Genomic DNA, 17563 nt, shown 5'->3' with positions numbered 1-17563 from the left:
ATACGACGCTCGCACCTGGGTAAGAGAGCATGAGCCAACATCTGGACTGGCGGCAGCTAAGCTGGCTCAGCAATACCTGAACGCTCATCGCGGAGGTCCACGTACTCAACCACCTAAAGGTACTGTCTGTACTCACTGGGACTGAGAGGGGTCGTGCTGAACTGTTGGACAAGGTACCAAGCCCGAAGTCAACAGGGGGAAAAGAACTGATTTGTTTTTACTGTCAGCAGCCGGGGCACAAAGCTGCAGTGTGTCCTGCTTGTAAGACAAAATTGACAGGGTTTTGTTATGTCCCCAGGGAAGAGGACAGAGATAGTGACTCTAGAGGGGGAGAGTCAAGTTTTATGTGATGTAACTGTTGATGGATATGTTGTGAAAGCCCTGTTGGACACTGGTAGTTCCCTGTCTCTCCTAAAGCCATGTTATGTTTCAAATGTGGATTATGCAACCACCACAGCTATCCACACAGTGTGTGCATGGGGATATACGGCACTACCCCAGAGCTGAGGTAGTTGTGTGTGTACAAGAACAGTCATTTCTGATGAATGTTGTTATAGTTGATGGACTGCCTGCTGATATGATCTTGGGAGGTGACTTACCAATACTTTATGACCTGCTGCAAGCCTCTGTGAATTCTGAGACTATTGTTAACACTGCCACTGTACATAAGTCATGTACTGCTGTTATACCGGGCTCAAGTAAAAACAGGTTTGCAGCTACTGCCAGACTTCCACAGTAGTCTGCTGCAGGGTGGAACCAAGGGCCCAAGAAAACAACATTGTCAACGTCGGCTTGAAAAGTATCTGGGTTCTCCAGTCCCTAAGGCCTCTGGGGAGGGCCTCAAAGCCGATGACTGGAGGATCCCAGAGAACATTGGGGACCTGCAAAGAAAGGATGAGTCACTTAAGTCACTGTTTGAAAAAGCTGCCAGTGGGAAAAGTTCAAATTTGTGTGATGAAAAGTTTGTTATTGTGAATGAAGTGTTGTACCTGCAAGCCAATGATGTTACTCGTTTAATTGTTCCTAAATGTTGTAGACCCCTTGTCTTGCACCTCGCACACACCATTCCATGGGCTGGTCACTTGGGACAGCAGAAAACATACACTCGCATAAGTTCACGATTTTACTGGCCTTCACTTTACAATGACGTACAGACATACTGTAACACATGTGCAACATGTCAAAAGACCAGTGCTGTGCCACAGCGGGGTTGAGCAACCTTGTACCCTCTCCCTGTTGTCTTTACTCCCTTCAGGCACATTGCCATGGACATTGTGGGGCCACTTGAGAAAAGCAGTGCAGGACACCAATATATCCTGGTGATATGTGACTATGTGACCCGATACCCTGAAGCCTTCCCACTCCGTTCCATTACCACATCGAAGATCATCCAAGCCCTCGTACAGCTGTTCTCCCAGGTAGGAATCCCTGAGGAGATTCTGATCGACCAAGGGACAAACTTCACCTCACGTCTAATGGGGCAGCTTCACCGCCAGCTGAGCATCACAGCCATCAGAACCAGTGCATACCATCCACAGGCAGATGGCTTAGTGGAGCGGTTTAACCAGACACTGAAGAACATGCTGCGGAAGTTTGTGTCAGACACGGGCCGTGACTGGGATAAATGGCTTCCATTTGTACTGTTCGCTTATCGAGAGGTACCCCAAGCTTCAACGGGTTTCTCCCCTTTCGAGCTCTTATACGGCTGGCAAGTTCGAGGGCCCCTGGACCTGATACGGAAGAGCTGGGAGGATCCTGCTTGCAGAGAAGAGGGGAAGGGCATTGATCAGTATGTGCTGGAGATGAGGGATCGGCTTAAGCGTTATCAAGACCAGGCAAGAGAGAACCTGAAGGAAGCACAGAAAACGTGGTACGACCAGAATGCAAGACATAGGCAGTTACAACCAGGACAGAAAGTACTACTACTGTTACCAACATCAACCAACAAGCTGTTGGCCAAATGGCAAGGACCATATTCTGTGGTAAGGAAAATGGGACCGGTGACCTATGAAATACACCATCCAGATAAAGGCAAAGCAAAGCAGACTTGTCACATCAACCTGCTCAAGGAATGGAAGGAACCACCCGTAACGAAAGGGATGACAATGATGGTGAGGGAAGTGACTGAAGTGATGGATGAGGAACCAGAAGCCAGGGCACAGAGATAACCAGCAGAAGTAAATTTGGGGCACCTGTCGGACTCCAACAGAGCTCAGCTGCAAAGCCTCCTGGAACAGTTCCCTGCTTTGTTCCACCACACAATCCACCTCACTGACCCGACACCATCAAGGCAGTGACCATACCGGGTGCCCGAAAGGTTGGTGGAACCCTTAAAAGAAGAAGTAAAGATGATGTTGGAAATGGGAGTGATTGAGCCATCCAGAAGTGAGTGGAGGAGTCCTGTAGTCATTGTCCCGAAAAAGGATGGAAAACTATGTGTCTGCATAGACTTCCGCAAGCTGAACGCACAGTCCCGCTTTGATGCTTACCCCATGCCGCAAATAGATGACTTGCTGGAGAGAATTGGACAGGCCCAGTACATCACCACCTTGGACCTGTGCAAGGGATATTGGCAGGTGCCTCTTGACAACGACTCCTGTACCATTTTACGGTCCTTCCCTTTGGCCTGCACGGGGCACCGGCAACATTCCAACGGCTAATGGACCAGGTGCTTCAGGGATGTGGAAGCCCGATTGAGTGGACCGAGGACTGTGAGTCAGCCTTCAGAACTCTCAAGGAGAGGATGTGCTCCAGTCCGGTCCTACAAAGCCCTGATTTCAACCAGAGATTCCTGGTCCAGGTAGATGCCTCAGCCACCGGAGTTGGGGCTGTCCTGGCCCAGGGGGACGTGGGGGCAGAAAAACCAGTGGTCTACATCAGCAGGAAGCTGTTGCCTAGAGAGTCAAGGTACTCGACTGTGGAGAAAGAGTGTCTCGCTATCAAGTGGTCTCTTGACTGTGGAGAAAGAGTGTCTCGCTATCAAGTGGTCTCTTGAAAGCCTAAGATATTATCTCCTAGGGAGGGAGTTTGATCTGGACACCGACCACCGAGCACTAACGTGGATTCAGACAATGAAAGACCACAACTCCAGAGTAATGAGGTGGTACCTAAGCCTCCAACCCTACAAATTCAAGGAGCGGCACAGAACAGGACGGAAGAACGTGGTTGTCGACTACCTGTCACGGTACCCTGGACAATACGCGGCCGAGAGAAGGGGGAGGTGATGTGGTGAAGTAGACACCTCACTGGGCACGCACGCAAACATACACACACCTGCATACATACCCCATTCACTTTTCATTCCCCTCTCCTTACCTGCTATTTCTGCTGACGGCAAAGCGGGTGCACACGCCAGGCCAATGACACACGGACATTTCTCCACCTAGCGTTTCCCTTTAAACCCGTCTCTTGCCGATCATTTCTCACACACACACTCACGCACTCTCATACACTGTCCCTGTCTTTGTCTTGTTGTATCTATAGTCGATTAAATGTTTGTTCGAGGAGAGTTGTCTTCCAGCGGGTAAATGTTGTGTCGGCCAAACAGAGCGCATGGAGGGCGCCCTTTTATGACGTACTGATTAGTCGCGTCGGCGCAGCACCGCTGAAAGCAGGCGAAACCATTGTCTTGTGTGTGAGGGGGGGGATTATATTTAACAAATGTGTCAAATATTTTTACTTCTATGTAATATGGATAATGAATAGGTGCCCTTTTGAATAATTGCTGGAAATTACTTAATGTTGTTTTTAAGGTGTCTAGAAATGTGTGGAAGATCAAAAGGAAGATCAAAAGGGTGGAAACCTGTTTTAATTATTTACCCTTGAATTAATTATGCCGAAAAGGGGCGAAGTCTGGAATATAAAAGGGGAGGCAAGACTCCATTCAGGACTTGTTAACCAAGTCAGCGAGAGAGTTACAGTGGAACCTCGAGCCGAACACCAACGTATTGTATATTGTGGATAAAGTTTTCATTTTGTTTTCTTGTTTTGTTGTTTATTTGATACTTATTTTTTTTTAGGGTTTCATGCACTTGTAAATATTCTTCACTGTGGACTGTCTTGTTTATTGGCACTGTAAAGAAAATACACCCTGCACGGAAGTGCTGTGCGAGTAAGCCATATTTTTTTTCCTCATGGACTCCCACAACTAAAAAGTTGAACCCTTCCCCCCAAAGTGAGTAGTGGTGCTCGCTTCATCACACTATGCTAAAGCCTCAAAGGTTAGCCATTAGCATTACAATCCAGTGGATGAATAGTGTGCGTTTGGGCGACGCTGACGTGATTTAACCCTTTAAACATCTTAACTAACACTTGTTAGTCTCTTTCTCTTTTATTGCTCTCTTTTCTCACTAAACCACTTATTTTCATTTTACTACAAAGGGAAATACTAACTCACAATTATCAATTGTGACAAATTGAAATTTAATTGAAACATTAAATTTATTTTGAATCATTTAAAATTTCCCTCTCAGATCATTTTATATGATCTTTTATTTCTAGTATTCTCTTTTGGGCCTAATTATTTTAGGAATGAATAAGCCTTGAACTTTGGAAGTTTAAGTAAACTTATTCTTCCTAATTTATTTATTACCCACCTGAATATATGCTATTCAGACCTTTACTTATTTGAATGCATTTTACCCCTCTTCCTGTTTTGGTTATGCACTTAACCACTATTGTTTTACTTATTGATTTCCTCTTTTTAATTTCATTTTTGCATATTTTGCCCATTTATTAATTTTTTATTTAATTTTACCTTTTCTTACCATTTCTTTACTTTGTGTATCCTAGCCTGGGGACGACACACCTGAGCCCTAAAAGGAGACATTGTTATCCCTCACTACGAGTTCAAATAAATAAGTGCAACCAGTGCAACTAACACAACGCTCTCCTTGTAGTTGAGATAACTGCTACTGAGACTTACCATCTCTGTCCTCTCTCTCCTTTACTTTCCTCTTCTCTTTTTACATTTGTAGGACATGTAAGAACCATCAATCAATTCTAAGTGAATTAAATACACAATCGTGTCAAAGATGACGAATCATCCTTATGAATTTTGATTGTAATCAACCTCTCCTTTGTTCTTCATAACCTCCTTACATTTGAAAACGCAATCCAAGTTTTAGCATCTCATCCAACGTTGAGATCAATTTAATAGAGATACGTGTTGAACAACTGTCGCCTTCGCAGCCTCCAACTGAAAGGTGTAAGGTGTCAATCCTGTCAGACTAAGAAAAGAGATATCAGCATTATTATTGTATTCTTTTTTCCAAAACAAGAAATATAATAATATAGTTTACCTTTTTGATAACATTTAATTGGAAAAAAATAATTTTCCTCATTTGAAAAACAGAAATTTTGCTTGTCATTTAATTTGTGTTTCCCCTCTTTCTCTCTTTTCCTCCTCATTAGAGTGACAAAGTCTTCGCATCTCTAGTCTACTTAGACACCCTGAGTCCAACACAGTCATCACCACATTTCACTAGTGGTTCACAATCACTGATACAACACTTAGTTGTCCCACAAAACATAGGCTTTTACTCCACACAGATATGTGTCAGTCTCTCTTCTCCCTAGCGTGCCAACATGCCGCAGACTGCAGACCCCATTGCCCATGGGGAAGATGTGAACATTTGGCTGAGAGGCATGACAGACAGCCTCACTCCAAAGTCATTTGAACTGTTATTATTTTTAATAATAATCCTAATCCTGAGAAGATTCCTGACACAAGATTCAAGCCAGAACAACAACCACGAGGAGCTAGTCAAGATCACAAGCTCACTAAGCTATGCCTTCACAACCCAGCTGAAACTGAGCGACAAGCACATCACCCACCTTCAAGAGGAGCTGACACGTACTCAATGTCGCATAGACAAGCTGGAGGTGAAAGTTCAAGATCAACTCAAAGCACCCAGCGAGAGGGAGCAGGAAACAACGGAACAAGTTATGAAGCTCCAAGCAGCCCTGGCAGCAGCTCAGCTCGACCAGCAACATGCAACGGCTGCTCAGAAAAACCTGTTAAACAGACTCTAGTATGCCGAACAGCTACTAGAGAAAGCCAAGCTAGACATCAGAAACAAGAGTTCTGAAATCAGTGCTTTGGAAGAACACCTTGAAAGGTACAGAACTGAAACGGACAATCTGACCCACGACTAGACGATACCAACTATGAGCTCTACATGGTCAGAAAAGAACTCCAATATGCTTACAAGCACAAACAAGAGCCAAGGAAAGAGAAACCTCTCTTAGCCTCATCACTGCTGAGCAGAGCAGAGTCCCACGTCCAAGAACTGGCATATGACGAAAGGAGCGAAGGGCCACAACCCAAAACCTCACCTGCCTTCGCCACACAACCCTTTCCTGCCAATGAAAGAAAACCTCCCGTCCAAGACCTTGGAGCTGCACACGGGATGACCATCAAAGACCTCAACAAGCTGTCTGTAAACATCAGCAGGTTCAATCTGAACTCCACAGAGGGCCACGACATCCAAGCTTACCTGTGAGATATCGAATTTCACCTGGAAGTGAGACCTCATGTGACTGACAGAGACTCGTTATACCTCCTAAGAGCCACGTCCAGTCCCGAGGTACGAAACTTCCTAGATCGACAGCCCAGCTAAACCAAGTCAAACTACCAGCGACTTCGTGAGGTCCTGATTAAAGAGTTTACAGACCCAGAGTCTGAACATGGACTGTTAACTGCCTTGGAAACCAAACAAGGTCATCAAGAGACTCCACAAGCTTACTACAACCGACTCCGTCAACCCTACTTTGGTGCACACAACCAACCTGACCTTGAAGAGGATGTGAACTTCAAAACCCTTTTATTAAAGAATCTACACCCTGGAGTCAGTCACATCTAGGTGTCATGGCCTGTCCGAACTCCATGACCATCCAACAGTTGTGTGACCTTACACAGAAGGCCTATAACAAACAGAAGTTGGCCTCAAAGAAAGGTAACAAAACATCCACACTCTTGAACTCTGTCAACAAAGACTCAAGCCTTGCACTGGACGACACCCAGTGGCATCACAACACCAGAGTCTCCCATCAAGAGCACAGAGAACGTGACACCCATATTCACGACCGCTTTCAGCCCAACTGCTGGAAAAATCCATGGGACCAGCCACGCTTCTCAAGAAACCAAAAGGATAAGAACATCTGGAAACCTAACCAGATATCCAAAGGTAATCACCTGACTCATCCAAGAGCAACTCGTGTGGGTAAGCCACAAAAAAACCCACCTCAGCACCACTCAAACATGCACAGTGCTGAGTATGCACAAGAACATGACCAGCGACAGAACGGAAGGCCGATGATCACCTGGTGCACCACATCATGACAAGCACCTGTTCAACATCGACCCAGAATGAACAAGTCTTTCACGGCCAACTGTTGATGAAAAATCTGAGGTACTAAAGGACATCACCTCAGTCACTAACAAACTGTCAAATGAACTCCAACTCCAAGTACCAAATTCCCTGTCTGTGCAACAGCAACCACCAGAGCACAGAAGGTCAGAAAGTCTGCTACAGCCAGAAGGCATCACAAGAAGAATGCAACATAGGAGACAAAGTTTTACAACCCAGCTTCACACAGCCATGCCAAACTGCCTCCGACTGTCTGCTAAAGAATCTCCTGCCTTGCTGGACTGACCCTCATTAGACCATGGACATGCCTTCATCCAAGACAAGGATGCAGAGAGCCAGTCTTCAGTGACATGCTAGAAAAAGGGGGAGACAACACAGACTTGAACAGATCTGACCACACATGCACTACACCAGTAACACACACAACATTACCTACACCCAGAGGTAATCACATCTACTGATAACACAGTCAACAAACATATTCTTCCCACAGGTAGAATATCCAACTTTTAGTGTAACAAAGTTACACATACCCACCATGAAGAAACGTGCATACATCCTCACAATAGGTAGAACACCAGACACTAAGTTAAGGTCCACGACACACTAGCTGCACCTGACATCCTAGCTCAATAGTGGTTGAAACCCATGCTAGGAAAACCCACAGCAGCCTTGTTTTGTTTTGTTCTTCTTTTACCTATCCTTCCCCTCTTTCCTGAGTAGTTGAAACGCCTAGACACCTTGCAAGGGTCGAAGGTCTGATATTAGGATTGACTAGCAAAACCTAATATCCGCCAGCCACTCTAAACTGTATGGAAGCTAGAGAGCTCCATTCATGATAGGTCAATTAATTTATTTGAAAATGAGCTTACTAGAAAACTAATGGTAAACGTGTAAAGTAAGACAACCTAGAAGAACCAAACAAAGTTAACCACAAATTTGATTGATGAATCATATTAAAACAACAATTTCCAAGACGATCTAAACTATCCTTAATGGGCTAAACTACATTGACTAATTGAACTTAACCACATGTACCTAAATAACCTGATGCCTGCACCAGTACAGTAACTGTCATGGAGGTGTTGTCTTGCTGTTTGCGGTGTTTGTCTGCTTCTTCTGCCTTTGTTTCTCCAGCGATCGATGATGTCTTCACCTAAACACCTCGCCGATCGAAAGGGGGATATATGTAACAGAAATGAGTTGAACCAGACAAATTAAAGAGTCTACCAAAGCTGTGCATTGAAACACGAGCCAAATTCCTCAGGAAGTCATAAATCAGTTCTAGTGCCACAAGAACCAAGCAAGATGACCAACCAACTTGCTCACACAACAGCTTTCAACATTAAGAACCACTAGAACATTTATTTACAATTTCAATTCGAAGAAGATACATTTGGTGTCAAATTTGTTGTTCGTAATTGAAATGCAACACTGGACATCACATGGAAACCCATGAGTTAAACACTTCCATTGACTTCCCCCCACCTAGCAGAACCAGACTGAAATTCCTAAGAGGGAAGGGATTTTGTCTCCACAGAAGTATTTGTCAAGAAAATGGCAAAGAAACTGCTTTTTGTACATGTATATGGACCAGAATGAACGCAAAAAGAGTTATAAATGAATCGGTCCATCGCTTCACCCCATATTCATTTATGCGTAACCCACACATTTGACTATCATGTTATAATCACTTCATTGTGTATGTTTTTTTAAATAACTATGGGATAGCTGAAGGATACATAGTCATGTCTGGTATGTGTGTGATTGAATTTTCTTGCTTGATATTGTCCTGACAATCATTTATTTGTAAAATATATCATAATCTGGTAACAGGAATCATGTCCAAAATTAGACCCTGCAAGGCAGGAAAATTCGGACCACATGCTTTTTAAGATAAACAAATGATTTATGATACCCCCCGAGCCAAGACATTATCTGATTGGTCAAGACAACATTTGAGGTGTGGCCAACAGGCCACTTTAAATACCTAGGACACCATGAAATTTTGCTTTTAGTTCTAGCCTTGCTTGTGCTATTAGTCATGGCTGATCGTAGCTTTTAGCTTGTAGCTTTGCTACCTAGCTTTAGCTTTTAGCTTCTAGCCATGCTGTTTAATCATCACTGTTCTTTGAGCGCGGTTCCAGTGTGTTTCGGCCTGCAAGCCTGCTGCTACTTAGCCACGATGAGAAGGAACACAACCTAGTCTCGTCAAACTTTATTTCTTTTCTTTTCCGTTTGAGAGTTTCGTGTTCTGAGTTAAGTTTTGTAACGTCGAGTCTCCGATGCCTGACTTCGGGTGCCCGTTCAACTTCAACCAGCCCACACGACTCTGCACTTTCAGCCAACGCCCAACAACCACAGGCTTCCCAAGACGTCACTTCAGCGACTGAACTTCCAGCCAATCAACGACCTCGGGATAGCCCTTTCACCGAGGCTCCTTTTTCACAGGAGACGCAAGTAACTTTACCTCCAGACTGTGACCTTTACTGGTGTATTTAATATAATTTTAACCTCACTGAGGAACTCAATGCGAGCACTAATTACGTGATTGATGGTTGTTCATGTCTATGCAATTTAACGTATTGCTGTAAACTTGGGATTCCATATTTCCATTCTCTTAAACTCATCTTTCCCTAACTTTCAATCTTCCTGCAACTTGTATGAATGTGTGAGTGTATGCGTTTATGTGTTAGATTAGTTTATATGTCTTAGATTTATCTAATAAAGCCTTATTCATATTGAAAAGAGAAGTATCTTGTGTTTTGTGCTTACAAGTTAGTGTCTTAAACTGCTGATCTTGTTACTGTGCTAATTGATAGTGTTTCACTGTAGTTTGGATATTAGTATCCAGCGCAGATTTTATGTTAAACGTCTCGTTCACTGAATCGCAGGGCGTCTAAGTGACCAGCCAAGAAACAGTGATTCTGTTCAAATTCCCTTTAAAATCCTAAATGATTCCCTTTGAGCTAAATTGACCTGTTTCCATTACAACATAGCATGGCAACAGCAAACAACATGAAGCGTACATCTTAACAGACAAGAAACCATTTAAAATTAAGAGAGCTTACCAAGTGGCTGCACACCGGGTTGAAAGTCATTATAAACTAAATGAAGTTCATGCTTCCTTGTCACTAATAGACTTCAGTCACATGTACTCACAGCACACTCCTCTCTTAAAGAAACACTACACCATTTATTTTTTTACAACGTCCAGGTATAAGTGTCTAATTAAAGGTACGACAGATGGAAGAGCAACTTAATCCAATGTCCAAGACAATCACATCCTGTGGGCTGGTATATAATGTACTGCCCGGGTATACAAGATATGGGATGTGTATGCTCTTACTTTTTCCATGTATGTGCCATATGATTGGCATGGTGGCAGTGCTAGGCTTAAACCAACCAGCCAACAGGAGTAAGGGCTATGACAGAGAGGGGTTGGGAAAAGGCGGGTGTCATGGTTGAGAAGTTTCATCCTCCACCGGGAGAAGAACCACCAGTCTTCTCACGTCTCTTCTGATAACGATCATGGAGAGTGAAGAACTCCTTTTTTCCAGCCACCCACCAAGGAAACAGGGAAGCCAGCACATGTTGCAATATCAGCATCCCTGACAATCCCTTTACTGTCAGAATAAACTGTCAGAACCCAGCCCAGACGAAACTGACCTCTCAAAGCATTTAGGTCAGCAATCCAGACAAGGTCACCAATTTTGATATTCCTTACTGTTTGGTGCCACTTATGACGAATTAACAGATTTGGGCCAGCTAATTCCCTCCACTTTGCCCAGAACCGGTCCACAAAGATTTGAATAGCCCTTAAACGACGCCAGGGATGGGTCTCTAGGTCAAGCCCACTAGTATTTCCTCCAAGCGATGCTCGACCCAGTATAAGGGACTTGGGCGTTAAGTACTCAACCGAATCCTCCTGTTCTTGAGCTCTGGCATCGATTGGGCGTTCGTTTGTCAGGTTGGCTGCCTGATAAAACAGAGTTTGAAGCTCCCCCATGTGAGAGACTTTGTAGCTTCTCCGAGGCTCATGAGTGCCCTCTTCAAAAGCTTCACAGCAGCCTCAGCAGCTCCATTCCTGTGGGGTGCATCTGCAGGGTGAAAATTCCACTTCCACTCAGTGTCGTTCTTAGCAGCTAAATCTTCTATAGACACGGCCTGAAGGCAAGCTAGATGTTTATGCAGCTCACACAAAGCCGGCTTAGCACCAACAAAGTTGGTGCCTCTGTCAGACCATAATATCCTTGGATGCCCCCTCAGAGCAACAAAGCTAGAATATGCTTGGAGGAAGCTTTCTGCCGACTGGTCATCAGTGATATCCACATGGACGGCTCTCGAGGCCATACAACAGAAAACAATACCCCAGACCTTCTTGCTTGTTGTTCTTTTAACTGCATCTTTTACCTCGAAGGGGCCAAAAAGGTCAAGGGTTGTATACTTAAATGGGCTTGCTCTTTCAGTACGGTCTTGAGGGAGATCACTCATTACTTGCTGACACATCTTGGCTCTTTTCTTTCTGAAGGTGACACAGTTGTTCAACACTTTCTTAACTGTTCTTCGTCCCTGCATGATCCAGGCTTTCCTTCTTGTCCGTAGAAGAGTAAGGCAACACCTTCATGATTTTCTTCATGTGCCTCCCTAGCCAGTAGGGTTGCGAGCCACGACTGACAAGGGATTAGCGGTACAGCCACTCTGTCCTCATTCCAGCATTGAATTCTCCCTCCACAGAAAAAGAGTCCTGTCTTTTCCTCCCACTTTGGCCGGACTGAGGCCTGGCTGTTTCCCAACCAGATTTCTACTGCCTGTCTCACCCAGGCAATGGTCCCGCATAACTGTGCCAGTAAACTGAACCTTCGGGGGTCCACAAGGCGCACAAGCGCAACACTGGTTGAGCCTGACCATTTCCTGGGCTGGGCTCCTACTGTAACCAGTGCCGAGAATGCCTTCCTCCGAAGTCCCCAGATCTCTTCAGAAACAAGGGGGTTGACCTCTCTGGCAGTTTTCACAGGCCAATCTGATTCAGGCAACTTCAAAAATTCTGGGCCTTCCTGCCAGACTGATCCTTCAGCAAGCTCCTCAGGGGATGGCCCCCTTGTGATGAGGTCAGCGATGTTTTGTCTTCCTTCGACCCACCTCCAGCTATCTACAGATCCAGCCTTTTGGATTTCTCCAATCCAGTTTGCAACAAATGTCTGATAGCCATAGCTATCCTTCTGGATGGCTCCCAGGATTGTCTGACTATCGACAAAATGAATCCACCGATCGATCTTAATGTAGCAATGCTTCTCGAAGTATATCTTCAGGCAGGATGCAAAGACAGCCCCGCACAGCTCTCCTTTAATGACATCACCTTTCTGGTCTAGAGGGGTGAGCTTGGCCTTTGATTCAACCAGCTTCACCACAATTCCTCCTTCTGTCTCCCACCGTAGATAAAGAACATCTCTGTAGGAAGCTTCACTACCATCGGAAAATGTGATCCCCATTGGGCAACCTATGGCTCCAAGGGGTGTGAGACTCCTGTCGAATCTAAGTTGGCCAAGCCTTACATATTGCTCAAAGAGTTTTATTGCAGCCTCTCGAAGACGTGAAGAAAGAGGATCGTCCCAGGTGTCCTTGGAGGGATGGTTTCTTCCTTCTTCCTGAAAGGACTCTCTTATGAGCATCACTCCTTGTTGCTTGGCAGGTGAGGCCAGGCCGATTGGGTCATAGAACCCTGCAATCTGAATCAACAGTATACGTCGGGTAAGAGGGTCAGGGGTGCTACCTCTTAGCTCATCCTCTTGTAGATCCAGACCGGTCCTCATCTTTCCTCGTCTCCTTGAGAAGTTCACCAACGTCAAGACACGGAGTTTATCAGATTCTAGTTCATATCCCAACCCCAATGCCTTTTTCTCCTCATTTCCGCATCTGGTTGGGGAGTATCAGGGTCTTGGGTTCTGTTAACCTGACGTTGCTAGAGTCAGTGGGTTTTCCACTCCTACCACTGTGGGCTGTCAGGACCCAGGGCTTGAGGGAAAAGCCACCTGCTTTTAGGATCTCTTCCACTCCTTTAGTCATCTTAATCAGAGTTTGGAGATCATCATGCAATGTCAAGATATTGTCCACATAGCAGTCCTCTGTCAGGATCCAACGCTCTTCAACCATAGATGTAAACTGAGGCAAATTTGCCATCTCTCTCATGGCAACCTGAGCGATGCATCCAGCAGGCTTGTCACCAATGTTGACTCTGTTGACGGCAAACACACCGATTTCGTCTTCGGGTTTATCCCTCCAGAGGAATCGATGGAGATGGACCTCTTTGTCCTTCAGCCACACTGAATTATACATTTTCTTAACATTGCCAATAGCATCATACAATCTGCTCCTGAATTTCAGCAGGACACTTCGGATCGAGTTGAGGACATCAGGGCCTTTATGAAGGAGGTTGTTCAAGCTCAACCCTTTAAACTCCTGGCTACTATTCCAGACTATCCTCACTGGCATTGAGCTGGAATGAGGATTCGGGGCAACCAGATGGCTGATATACCAGATTGGGCCGTTCCATGCCTTGATCTTTTCCTTCGTGAGCTCGATAGCTGCTCCTCTTGATACCATCTCACGGATCTGCTCCCCATACGCCGCTTTCCACAAATGTTCTTTTGCCAGCCGAACCTCGGTGTTCCTGAAAGTTGCTTCTACTGCTTGGCGGTTATCTGGCAGAATCGCTGGACTTACTTTACATGGGTAGGCCGCATCCCAGTGTGAGGAGTCACTGTGTTTGTCTGCTAACACGTAAGAGAGACAGTCCTTTATCTTTTCTAAGTCTCTTTTTTCTCCAAGGGTCACCTCTTTGCCACCTGGAGGGCACTTGCTGCTTTTACAGCTCCCACATTTCGGATCACATGCTGCTCCAATACTATCCCACTTAAACCACTCAAACACCTCCTTATTCGTGGCAGTGGTGCTGCTAAGGGTCACTTGTTCCATCCTTGTAGGGTCCCCACACAGGTCTTTAATGTCCACAAGGACTTCCTTATACACCCTTGAGGATGTCCTCATAGACCTTCAAAGTGAGTTTCAGACTGGTGCAGCATTAAGTCGACCACCTCAAAGAGATCAGGGTGAGTACCACCAACAGTTTTGCCCAATGGGCCGTCCCAGAGGACTAGATCTCCCTCCAACTTGATGGCTGTGGAACTAAACAACCTTCCCTGTGACTGATCAGAAGATCGATATTCTCAGGCCGGGCAAGCTCCTCTGCAGCAACATCAGGAAAGATCCTTTGCAGTTGTTGCAGAGTAACAGGTTGACTTATCTCCGCAATACTCTCCAGGCCGTAGCAGAGCAGTTGGTGCTCCATTACCATGCCCTTGATGGTCTTCACTCTCAGTCGCAGGGAGTATCTCTTGGTTGTGACCAGTGTTAATTTCGTTGACTAAATATTTTCGTCATTATTTCCGTCACGAATATATTTTTGGCGACGAAAACGAAACGAAAACTAAAATAGAAGGCACTGATGGAGACTAAAACTATGACTAAATTGATTGACATTATCGTCAACGAATAAAGTACGAGACGAAAATAGACTGTGACGAAAATCAAATCAGCAGACGGGAGAGATGCGAGGAATGAGCAAAAGAACCGGCAAAAAAGAACAGACTGCATGAGAGAAGAGAACCAATCAGAGCCTGACTTATTGAGACGTGAAGCGAAGGTTTTCAGTTTTTATGAGCTCCCGGGAAGTCGGCATTCGAAGAGGTGATAGGGACTTTAAGCAACAGCCTCTGGTGGAACGGCAACGCCATTCTGGCGTTGTATTGCGCCTGCACGAATTTAACTGCTACTTTGTGACGTTCTAATTTAACGGTCTACTACGGGAGAACAGCTGATTTGCCAGAGTCGCTACAACGTGAGAGGTTAGGTAAATAAATGTTATGTTTTTAGACTTATTTACATCATACAATATTAAAAACTCCTCTTCTGACAAAAGATTGTCATTTAACGCCAAAAGCAATCCTTCTCTTGCTTTTTTAAATTATATATTTTTTTGGATCTCAATAAATGAATTAATGCTGCATTGCGCTGTTCTGTTTTACCGTTGCTTAGTGACTTTTACGTTCTTGGCTACAGCGGTGTGACGGCAAACTTCCGGTCGCTGTAGCCGTTCCATTCGCAGCTGTTGCTTAAAGTCCCTACTGTCTAAAAGAGCGACAAAATGTCCACAGCTCACTTCACGTTTGACGACGAACAAAACAAAACAAAGTGTAAAGCACGCAGAGCGCTCATTCGTGGCAAGAACACAACCAATTTGAAAAGACATTTACAGACGAGCCACCCGGACATTTTCTCAAATGTAATTTTACAACGATGTTCTTTTGTTTATTGAGCTAAGCAAAATTGGAATAGTGCAGTGCATAGATGTTGTAGCATTAAATATTACGAACTGAAAAGTACTGTAAAATAGCCCCTTCTTCAAATTAGATGCGAGCACAATACTAATACGTAATATCATGATAAATACATTTGATTAATACTAATGTTTAGTATATTTTATAATGTTCTACTTGTTGACAATATCACAAATATTTCTATATTAGTCATGTGAAACATGAATGTTCACATCCTATCATTATACATACAAATCTAGCAATATTGTAGTATTTAAAACATACAATATTGCTAGACAAATGAATACCTTATAAAATCTTGTTACTTTTTTATCCACCTAGCTGCCAACTTATTAAATATTTACTTTAAATGTATGCACTTATTGTTCAGCTCAGCTGTAAGCTTTAAGGTCCTGGACCTAACTTTATGTTTCTTTTATTGATGGTCAATTGGCAGCTAGTTATTGTATACATTATCATGACAGTGTTTGTTGCTGCATAAAAGCTTTTGAATCGAAATAAAGACACAGTTGTGTTGAAATAAAGTTGAATTTGTGTTTTATATATTTTGGTTAAGTTTGTTTCCTATACCAGCTGTAAAAAATTGTCTAGTAAATCTGTTATTGATTTTAGTCTTATTTTAGTCGACTAAAATACCAAGCAATTTTAGTCGACTAAAATACCAAGCAATTTTAGTCGACTAAAATAAGACTAAAATTAAAACAAATCAGATGACTAAAACATGACTAAAACTAAAAAGAATTATAGTCAAAAGACTAAGACTAAAACTAAATTAAAATTTCGTGTCAAAATTAACACTGGTTGTGACTGTCGTTCTTATCCCTCCTATTCCATGGACAATTAACTTGATGCGCTCACCAATCAGTCCAAGGCGCTGGGCAGCATTATTTGTTATATACAGTATTGTTCAAAATAATAGCAGTACAATGTGACTAACCAGAATAATCAAGGTTTTTAATATATTTTTTATTGCTACGTGGCAAACAAGTTACCAGTAGGTTCAGTAGATTGTCAGAAAACAAACAAGACCCAGCATTCATGATATGCACGCTCTTAAGGCTGTGCAATTGGGCAATTAGTTGAAAGGGGTGTGTTCAAAAAAATAGCAGTGTCTACCTTTGACTGTACAAACTCAAAACTATTTTGTACAAACATTTTTTTTTCTGGGATTTAGCAATCCTGTGAATCACTAAACTAATATTTAGTTGTATGAACACAGTTTTTTAAAACTGCTTGACATCTGTGTGGCATGGAGTCAACCAACTTGTGGCATCTCTCATGATTCTTTAACAACATTCCACAATTCATTCACATTTCTTGGTTTTGCTTCAGAAACAGCATTTTTGATATCACCCCACAAGTTCTCAATTGGATTAAGGTCTGGAGATTGGGCTGGCCACTCCATAACATTAATTTTGTTGGTTTGGAACCAAGACTTTGCCCGTTTACTAGTGTGTTTTGGGTCATTGTCTTGTTGAAACAACCATTTCAAGGGCATGTCCTCTTCAGCATAGGGCAACATGACCTCTTCAAGTATTTTAACATATGCAAACTGATCCATGATCCCTGGTATGCGATAAATATGCCCAACACCATAGTAGGAGAAACATGCCCATATCATGATGCTTGCACCTCCATGCTTCACTGTCTTCACTGTGTACTGTGGCTTGAATTCAGAGTTTGGGGGTCGTCTCACAAACTGCCTGTGGCCCTTGGACCCAAAAAGAACAATTTTACTCTCATCAGTCCACAAAATGTTCCTCCATTTCTCTTTAGGCCAGTTGATGTGTTCTTTGG

The sequence above is a fragment of the Carassius gibelio genome, chromosome B6 (assembly GCF_023724105.1).
Source record: "Carassius gibelio isolate Cgi1373 ecotype wild population from Czech Republic chromosome B6, carGib1.2-hapl.c, whole genome shotgun sequence".
Classification (NCBI taxonomy): domain Eukaryota; kingdom Metazoa; phylum Chordata; class Actinopteri; order Cypriniformes; family Cyprinidae; genus Carassius; species Carassius gibelio.
Note: the sequence above shows the minus strand (reverse complement) of the source record.